This window comes from Miscanthus floridulus, chromosome 8, assembly GCF_019320115.1.
Source record: "Miscanthus floridulus cultivar M001 chromosome 8, ASM1932011v1, whole genome shotgun sequence".
Lineage (NCBI taxonomy): Eukaryota > Viridiplantae > Streptophyta > Magnoliopsida > Poales > Poaceae > Miscanthus > Miscanthus floridulus.
The window spans coordinates 13,883,802-13,893,099 of record NC_089587.1 but is presented as its reverse complement, the minus strand read 5'-3'; positions in this window follow the sequence as shown (position 1 = coordinate 13,893,099).

The window sequence follows — 9,298 nt, the reverse complement described above, 5'->3', positions numbered from 1 at the left end:
CAATGGGATCTTCAAAGTAGGTGCATATTCTAGTTCCCATATTTCATCTATGCGGCCATAATATGTCTGCTTATTCCCATTCGGGTCTGTGGCATCTATGCGGACACCACTGTTTTGGTTGGTACTCCTTTTATCTTGGGCTACTGTGTAGAATATGTTCCCATTTATCTCGTACCCTTTGTATGTGATGATATGCCATGATGGTTGCATAGCCAATAAATACAATTGCTCATGGATGCTCTCATCACCTTGACATTTTTTTCGTAACCAACCATCAAAAGTTTCCATATGCTTACGCGTAATCCAAGCTTCAGTCTTCCCTAGAAACTCGTATCGTAAGAGATCCTTGTGTGTCTCAATATACGGATCTACCAAAGAGGAGTTCTGTAGAACTGTGTAGTGCGCTTTATTGAAATAATCATCCTCCGTACCAATATATGTTTTCTCCCTAGTGTCCCCTTTCCGCTTAGTCTCCCCTCATGTCTCGATTCAGGAACACCAATCGAGTCAAGGTCGGGAATAAAGTCAACACATAACTCAATGACCTCTTCTGTTCCATAGCCCTTCGCGATGCTTTCTTCTGGGTGAGCACGGTTGTGAACATATTTCTTCAGGACTCCCATGAATCTCTCTAAGGGGAACATGTTGTGTAGGAACATAGGACCGAGAATGAAAATCACCTTGACTAGGTGAACTAGGAGGTGTGTCATGATATCAAAGAAGGAAGGAGGGAACACCATCTCAAAGCTGACGAGACATTGAACCACATCATTATGTAGTTTAGCTAGATCAGTTGGATCAATTGCCTTATGAGAAATTGCATTGAGGAATGCACATAGCTTCACGGTGGCTAGACGTACATTTGGAGGTAGAATTCCTCTTAATGCAACTGGAAGTAATTGCGTCATGAGAACATGACAGTCATCGGACTTTAAGTTACAGAATTTCTTCTCTGGCACATTTATAATACCCTTTATATTCGAGGAGAATCCAGATGGTACCTTGATGTTGTTTAAGCATTCAAACATGATTTCCTTCTCTTTGCTTAGAGTGTAGCTAGCAGGGCGTAAGTAATGGCATCCATCATCTGTCTTCTCTGGATGCAGGTTGTCTCTTTCTCTCAAACAACGCAGGTCCTGTCGTGCTTTAAATGTGTCCTTAGGCTTTCCATACACACCCATGAAGCCTAGCAGGTTCACACAAAGATTCTTTGTCAGGTGTATCACGTCGATCGAGCTGCGGATCTCTAGGACTTGCCAATAGGGTAGGTCCCAAAATATGGACTTCTTCCACATGGGTGTGTGACCGTTAGCGTCGTTCGGAACAGGTTGGCTGCCATGTCCTTTTCCAAAGACGACTTTCACATCATTGACCATATCGAGTACATCCTCACCGGTTCGGTTGCGAGGCTTGGTCAGGTGGTCTGCCTTCCTTTTAAAATGCTTGCCTTTCTTTCTTACGGGGTGATTTGCAGGAAGAAATCAACGATGGCTAAGTTACACGACCTTTCGACATTTTTTCAAGAATACACCTCTAATATCACCGAAGCAGTGTGTACATGCATTATATCCCTTGTTTGATTGTCCTGAAAGATTACTTAGAGTAGGCCAATCATTGATTGTTACGAACAACAATGCTCGTAGATCAAAGTGTTCCTATTTGTACTCATCCCACACACGTACACCTTCTTTATTCCACAAAATGAGAAGTTCGTCAATAAGTGGTCTCAGGTACACATCGATGTCATTGCCAGGTTGCTTCAGGGCCTTGGATGAGCACAGGCATCATAATGAACTTCTGCTTCATGCATAACCAAGGAGGAATGTTGTAGATACTTAGAGTAACAGGCCAAGTGCTATGACTACTGTTCTGCTCTCTAAAAGGAATTGATACCATCTGTACTTAAAGCAAACCTTAAGTTTCTTGCGTCATTTGCAAACTCTGAGAATTCTCTATCGATTGCTCTCCACTGGGAACCCATCAGCAGGGTGTCTCAATATATTGTCTAACTTATGATCTTCTTTGTGCCATCGCAACAATTTTGCATGTTCTTTGTTTCTGAACAGACGTTTCAAGCGTGGTATTATAGGAGCATACCACATAACCTTGGCAAGGATTTTCTTCTGCGGACAGTTCGCCCCCAACATCACCAGGGTCATCTCGCCTGATCTTATACCGCGATGCATGGCATACTGGGCATGCATCCAATTTCTCGTACTCTTTGCCACGGTAGAGGATGCAGTCATTAGGACATGCATGTATCTTCTTGATTTCTAGCCCCATAGGACAGACAACTTGTTTTGCTTCGTAGGTAGTGGTGGGCAATTCATTATCCTTCGGAAATATCTTTTTTGGATTTTTAGTAACTCTCCAAATCCTTTGTTAGATACACCATTCTTTGCCTTCCATTGCAGCAATTCTAGTGTGGTTCCCAACTTTTTCTGCCCTGCATCACAAGTTGGGTACAACAATTTCTTGTGATCTTCTAGCATCCGCTCGAACTTGATCTTCTCCTTTTCACTTTCACATTCTCTTTGTGCGTCACGAATGACCTGACAAAGATCATCAGCAGGCTCATCTTCTACGGCTACCTCTTCTTCAGCTTCTCCCATTGCAGTATCATTGAAGCACGCACCATCGGGAATAATATCATTGTCGTCCCATTGTTCTTCTTCACCTTCTTTCATTACAACGTCGGTTTCTCCGTACTTTGTCCAACAAATATAGTTTGGCATAAAACCCTGACTTGAACAAGTGTGAATGAAGAGTCCTTGAGCAAGGATATTCCACCGTATTCTTACATATGGCACATGGGCAGCACATGAAACCATTGCGTTTGTTTGCCTCGGCCGCACGTAACAAAGAATGCACGCCGTCAATGAACTCTTGGGAGCGGCGATCAGCATTGTACATCCAATGCCGGCTCATCTGCATTACATGACATAAATATCATATTAAAACCTAGATCATAATTAATTATTTATACAACATGCGTGCCACCACAAAAGGTACAAATTTATGAAAGCATCGCTACAATGTAGATAATCCCAACTACCACTAAAAGAACTAAAGCTAAAATACATTTCAGGAGCACAAGAATTTCGCGACCAATCTCAACTAAAACAGACAGATCCCCCGATTGTGCAACATCTTTAGGGCTTCTTTGGCTAGATCACAGCCTCATTAGCCGCCGTATCTGCCTGTTGTGCAAGATATTTTTGCACGAGTTCAACATACTCTTCCTTCCCAGTAGAAGCCTGAACATCGTCCACTGCCATCCCACTGAAATTAAAACTAAAAAATTAGAACTTTAATCACAACCATCATGAAAATAGGTATAAACTAACCATAATCATAAAATACGATAAAATAACTCACATTGCGATCCGGCACCTTGTAGAAGATACTGACCCTTGTTGGGACCCTCCTTCTTCACTCGGTACTCCATCACAATCTTTGTCTCATCACGACACTTGCCGCATGGAATGAGAGGGAGGCCCGGCCTAAGTCGCTTTGAAAACCCATGAGAGGCCGAGGACCCGGAAAGCAGTTGTCATCTACTCTCTATACTCATTTTTAATACACTATAAATTTCTCATTTTATAAACAAATAAAATTAAGAAACTATAAAATTATCTATATCTCTAAACAATGAAGTGTGCTATGCATGCTAGAAATAAAAAGTGAATACTAATTTTAAATACCTACTTTAACCTTTCTTCATCCAAATATGCAAACTATAAGTTATTTTGAGCTCAAATTGTTTACAAATAAAAAAACACCATAAAACAATATATATATATATAGTGAACAATATGAGATAAGCCAATGATGAAAAATGAGAGTATGAGATTGGTAACCTTTACAACTGAAGAATCGACGGAGGAATCGAAGAAATTGACGGAGGAATCGAAGAATGGATGGAGGAACAATGGAGGGAGGAAGCAAGAACACTAGTGCAGTGAGCTTCAAAATGTGCTGAGCTCGGGCTCGGGGAGGAAGAAGGAGACGGCCGGGATATAAAGGGGGACCTTTAGTCCCTGGTTGGTGGCTCCAACCGGGACTAAAGGTAACTTTTCAACCCCCGGCGCAGCCACGGCCTGTGAGTAGACCTTTACTCCCGGTTAGGAGCCACCAACCAGGCAGTAAAAGTCTACCTTGAGTCCCAGGTTGGTGGTTCCAACCAGGACTAAAGGTCCCTGCCACCTCTGTCTGGCGACAGTAGCCGTTGGGCAGGGACCTTTAGTCCCGGTTGGAGCCATCAACCGGGACTAAAGGTCTCTCTAGTCCCGAGCGCAAAAATGCCAGGACTAGAGCCCATTTTGACCGAGGATCAAAGATCTGTTCTCTACTAATGTAATTAGTACATATGTTGCATTGGTCAATCGAGCTCTATTAGTACGTAGCTCTAGATTCAAACATATTCTCTCTTCTAATTTATAGGTCGTTTTAACTTTTCTAAATATATATATTCATGATAGCAAAAGTTATATACTAAAAAAAACACCAAAACTATCTATAATTTAGAACAGGTGTACACTTTCCTTCCGATGAAGGCTGCTCTAGTGAAGACGAAGACAACAAACATTAGTTTGTGCTCGATCTCCAGAGCTAGGAGCCCCTTTGTTTTCAAGGCATGTTTGGTTGAGCGCCATGCCAGCGATTTAAGAGCCTCAGAACGTCTAAAATCAGACACGCACCGAGTAGCTGCGAACAAAACAAGCCCTCGAGGATGTCTGTGTAGGGTTTCTCGCATTGGGATCGACGGAGGATATGCACGACGTCACCTAACTGTACCAGCTAGCTAGGTTACCAGCCATTGGAAATTTCTGCAAGGACACGATCGACGGCAATCGATGCAAATGATGTTCGTTATTATGATAAATTCGACTGATGTTAGATTTATTATAAGAGAAAAATACTATTGATTACGTGACAAGCGAACACGGTGAATGACCGATCGCTAGTGTAGTACCAAAATACTATTGATTACGTGACAAGCGAACACCGGTGAATGACCGATCGCTAGTGTAGTACCACCCTCTTCTTTAACTCTCATTACTGCACATGTACTGCGTGTGGTCTCCCTTTTCCGTTCCATCTGTTGTGTCAATGAACAGTATGCACGCGATTGTAGTGCTAGGCCGGCGTGTGTGTGACTGGGAGCCCGTAGTACTGGGGCTGTACAATTGTCACCGGCTGCATCCAGGGAAATCAATTGCCTCAGCTAATACCCCAGAAGTGGCCCTGTTCACGTGGACTACCAAACAGTCCGGTGGCACTTCTTCTCTAGCTACAGTGCCAAAACAAGCAATATACTGATGAGATCTCTCGCCTCTCGGCTGTAATGTAACATTTAATTCCTAGGTTCCAAAATATAAATCGTTTATATATACTTCTTCAGGACATGAATCGATCAAGAAATACTCCCTCTAGTCACAAATAAGTGAAGTTTTAAAGGGTTCAGTTGAAGCAATCATTCTAATTAAACTTTCGTCACTACTATAACTTACTTTTTACTGCTTGAGTTTGAATTGGAAATGGAAGCAGGCATATTTGTCTTGAAAAGTAGTTTCTTCATGAAAGTAAGTGTGTTATTAATTTGTGTAAATATATTATAATAAAATATACTAGTCAAACTTTATGGTTGACTTGAGGCAAGCATAAAGTGTCACTTATACCATGTTTAGCGCAGGCTTCATCGGTTCTAGCTCATCATGACACTTAGACCCTATTTAGTAGGCTTCATCGGCACAAGCTCCTCATGAAACTATAGTAAGGAGCTGAAACCGCTTGAAGCCCAGTCAAATATGGCCTTATATGTGACAAGAGAGAATAAAAGAGCAGGAAAACCATATTATTCTCCCTTATTAACTAGGAAAGCTAAGACCAAAAATATGAAAGTAGGGTGAAAAGGGTACCGCCAAAATGTATAATGAACATATATATTCAACATAGTGGAAAGTCTAAAACATATATTTTAGATTGGAGGGAGTAGTGAACAACTACCTTGATCACTTTATAAATCAATATATATCATAAAAGGCACAAACAATATGCAAGCATGCAGATGAGATGATAGCTATTTTCCACTCGAACAATGCTGGTTTTATTATTTGTGTCAATATATATATTTAGAATTTTATAACTAATTTTGTTAGTAACCATAGTTAATAAAGTTCTTTGTATTGAGCCAAAGGAACCATCAGTTATATAATAGAATACTAAACAAGGATTGCCCATGTAGCCATGCTTTTTAATTAGCAACCAAAATCTGAATTATGGAACCTTGGGGATTTAGATCGTACATAATAGTTGTCCAAATAGATCCTAAAAAGTGCTTATAACTAGATGGGAAAGTTACATGCCTACTCTATGCATCAATTCATTGCCTATGCACTCTATTGCAACTGCATCTCTTCGAATAATCCTGTTACTTTTGTCTATGTCCTTTGAAGCTACGAGCAAGGAACAATCCCAAAATGATTAGCTGCCATCATTATATATTACTAGCCCATCAACCCCATGCTCCTGCATGGCCTAGAATCTTATATTACATAAGCACACTAAAGTTTACTAATGTGTGTTTGCTTTGAATTTTACAACGGTAGAAGTGAGTAGTATAAAAAAGTATATATGATATTTACTACTATATAAATCTTTTCCATAGTTGCTTATGTTGGTAATTTAGATGAAGATTTGAGGGATATTTAAGTTTATTTTTTGTAATGACAAATATGGATAATTTAGATGCAAATTAGAGGGGTTACCATATATCATCTTTCATAATGGTAGAGGTGGATAATTTAGATGCAAATTAGAGGGGTTACCATATGCCCTCTCAAGAACAGATCTACCAAATAACAATCCCTACTCCACGGTGCTAACAGTGGGGTGTGAGGCAGAAATCACACGGGCCGTGATAACGGGCCATGGAACAGTTTTCGCTAACCAATAGATCTACTCAAGATCAAACACGTCTTAACCGCACGCTATGCACGATCAAGATTGATGTAAAACAGCCGATAAAACATAACTCATCGTTTAAAGTACAGATTAGATCAGTTTTAGATTAACAAACGATGAGTTAAAAAGGATATAAGGCCGATCTAGATCAATCCCAATCGGACAAAGTGATATTGCTTATAATTAAATAAATAATGGAAGCAATAAGTAATATCGGTAACTTAATGAATCTATCCAAAGAAACTGTCACCCTTAGATAGAGCCGATAACTTGACCTTGATCTAGTTCATGCTAGTGGGGGTCGACCGGATCGATGCAGTCATACTTGAACTAGGCAAGAATCGATAACTAACTTATACCAGAGTCGCAGTGGAGGTCGACCGGATCGATGCAGCCGTACGAACAGAGGTATAAGCCATGACGGTACTTACAACAAGCAGTGGAGGTCGACCGGATCGATGCAGCCGTACTTACTGAAGAACTCGTCGAGATCTACTCTACTCCTACTCCTAAGGGGTGGCCAGGAGCCGAAAAGTAAATAACTTGTATATTGGATTGATTGTGTTTTACAATAGCGGGGGTTTGGTATTTATACCCGGAACCTACGCATGACTCCTATCTAAGCACGACTCATCACAATCTTTGGCCCTACGAGAAAACATTCTAATTTAAGATAACTTGGACTCTAATCTTTCTCTTTTTGTAGAGTCCAACATGTTTTCTCCTGGCAGCCGATCGTCGCCCTCGCCGTCATTTGCTGGTGTTACCTGAAGAAAGCCGATTCGAGTGCTGCATTCGAATCAGCTAATTTCGATCTACACACAATTGCTTCTTTGATGACATGATCTTGGGAGCTTTCAAATCCCTGCGAGACTCCTTCCAAATTTTGGTGTAAACAAAATGTAATTTAGAAACATATATAGCATGCTTTATGGCTATTTAATTCATTTTCATAATGCCTTATATTGGTAATTTAGGCATGGATCTCATGGATATTTTAGTTTATTTTTCTAATAGTCTTGTTCACAATTTATATGCAAATTAAAGTGGCTACTTTATATTATCATTCATAGTGACATAAGTGGATAATTTAAAAGCAATTTAGGGGTTACTTTGTATTTATCTTCCATAATGGTAGAGGTGGGTAATGTAGATGCAATTTTAGGGGTTGCTTGAAATTACTTTTCATAATGGACAAATGTAGGTAATTTATTTGCACATTTAAGAGGTTATTAATGTATTTTTCATAATGGCGATGTTTAGATTTTTTTAGAAATTAGATTAGATCTAATGTCTATTATTGGTCATTATGATTAGAGTCTACCAAATTAGTTGGCAAATGTTTTAGATTATTGGGAGATTTTTTTGGATTTATTTCTAGCCTGTCTTGTGAGGATCAAAACGGAAGCCTATTGGAGGTCTCGGTGGGTAATTTTTTCTTTTGAAATATAGTAGATCTAGTGGCTATTACTGACCATGCATGATTAGAGTATACAAATTAGTGAGTAGACGTTTCTAACTAGTGTGAGAATTTAGAATTTTTATCTTTTTCTTAGTAATTCTAATGGGGATTAATATGGAGGCTCCATTGGAGGGCCTCCATAGGTTTTTTTTTCTAGAAATGAGATTGGATCTAATGGAATATTATTGTTCACGATGATTAGATTCTACCAAATTAATGACTAGGGCCCTGTTCGCTTATCTTATAATCCGTCTTTTTTAGCTTGTTTTTTTTCAGTCGGAACAGTGTTTTCCTCTCACAACAAATCAGCCGGAACAGTGTTTCGGCTTGTTTTTTCAGCGAAGCGAACGTGGCCTAGATGTTTCTGAATATTTTGGGAATTTTTAGAGTTTATCCTTTTTAGCGTCTCGTGAAAATAAATGCTTCATGAGGCCTCCAATCGCATAAATCTTGTCGATAATACTTTGCAATTTGATATACATATATATATATATACATACATACATATATATATATATATATATATATATATATATATATATATATATATATATATATATATATATATATATGGTAAGGCTATTCTGCAGCTGGCCATAGAATAACTTATTCTATGGCCACCTTGATTTACGATAATGTTTGTACCAATTTACGATAACATGAATATGCATTTACGATACTCGTGTTACTACACCCCACCGTGATATTTACCATAATGTTATAGTAAATCACTTAGTAAGGAGTTACTGTAGTCTCATAAATTAGCATAGTAACTATCGTAACTCAAAGTTGCCACAGAATAAGTTATTATATGGCCAACTGCAGTATATATATATATATATATATATATATATATATATATATATATAT